Source organism: Arachis duranensis, chromosome 2 (assembly GCF_000817695.3).
Source record: "Arachis duranensis cultivar V14167 chromosome 2, aradu.V14167.gnm2.J7QH, whole genome shotgun sequence".
NCBI classification, from domain to species: domain Eukaryota; kingdom Viridiplantae; phylum Streptophyta; class Magnoliopsida; order Fabales; family Fabaceae; genus Arachis; species Arachis duranensis.
The window spans coordinates 9,286,326-9,287,989 of record NC_029773.3 but is presented as its reverse complement, the minus strand read 5'-3'; positions in this window follow the sequence as shown (position 1 = coordinate 9,287,989).

The following is a 1,664-nucleotide window of genomic DNA, read 5'->3' as shown; positions in this document are numbered from 1 at the left end:
CGTCCAATTTTTTTTTTTTTGTCAATAAATTAGACAATCCCAATTCTAAATATACAATACACCTACACACTCCTCACATATTTATCATATTTTTTTCTATAAATATACTCTCTAGAATTTGAACTCAAACCTTAGTGGTGGGAAGGAGTGAAGTGCCACCTGAGCTAAGGCTCTTCGGCGCAGCCCTGATTTAAAATGGAGTTATTGTAGCTGGGCTCCATATTACGCAGGAACACTGAGGCAATGGGCTTGTGATGTTTGAAGCGGTTTTCGTCGTCTCCCATAAAAAGAAATTAGAATTGATTTGGATAATTGATTAAAGTTGATCTGAAGTGTTTTTGGTCAAGAGAGTTATCTGTTCCTAAAAAAATAATTCAATAGGTGCAAGGGAAAAATTCTTTTTCCCAAATATATGTTTAAGTCGTTAACTGTAAATTGAATAATTCCTTAATTAAGTTGGTCTATAATGACACTAGTGGTGAGTACTACACTACTACGTTAAGTATTCAATATTTATCACTTAATAATATATGAAAAGAGGTAAAAAAGAAGAAAATTTGTTGCACACGTGACAATTATTTTTTACAAAAAGATGAATAATGAGACAAAGATAAAGTATACATTAGAATAGTTGTAGGAGTATGAATGTTATTTAATAGAAAAATATTTAGGAATATTCAGAATTTATTGTTTTTAGTTTTTTTTTTTAATTATTTACTTAATTTTTTTAGTTTAGTAATTTAACAATATAATTTTAATTTATACTTTTAAATATTGATGATTAATTAATGATAAAAATAAGGGATAAGTACTTTTTTCGTCCCCAAGATCTAGGGTCGAAATCAATTTCGTCCCAAAGATTTTTTTTTATTAAAATTATCCTAAACCTTTACAAACACATTAAAATCGTCCTTCCTCCCAATTACGAATTTTTTTTGACACAATTGTCCCTGATGGTTGTTACCGGTAGTTTACCCACATAATGATATAGAAAAATAAGTTTTATTGTAAATAAAAAACGTCACCCCCAAAAGAGAAGCATAACGCGTCTGCTAAGGCTAGGGTTCAAGCGCAGCAATGGCGTCGGAGAGATCAACGTCGTCTCGGAGCAGGGGGTCCGCGCAGAAGAGGGGGATTCTTTGTGGGCATTGATGATTGGATTTTTGATGGTATAGAATTTCACAAATGAATTCTCGTTGTAAAGTATAGTTTCCAAACCAATAAAAAAATCCTTTCATACAAAAGATTGTTTGTCACAAGTAACAAACCCCTAATTTTATAAACCGAAGTATTCAAACCTCGGGTCGTTCTCCCTAAGAATTACAATAAAGTGTCTTATTATTGGTTAGAAATGTGTTTTGGGGTTTTGGATAAGAAGCATGAAAAGTAAATGGCAATGAAAATAAACTAACAACTATAAAAGGCTCTTGGCAAGGTATGAAAATTAGAAGTCCTATCCTAGTTATCCTTCTCAATTGTGATGAGAATTGTTCATTACTACCACTTAGTTAACCCTTACTAAATAAAGGAAAGTCAAGTGGATGAATTTACTTGAGCCACAAGTCCTAGCCAATTAGCAATCTCTCCAATTACCAATCAACAAAGGAATTAGATAACTCAAGTGTCACTAATTACTCTACCTAGGCCAAGAGGAACAAAATCTA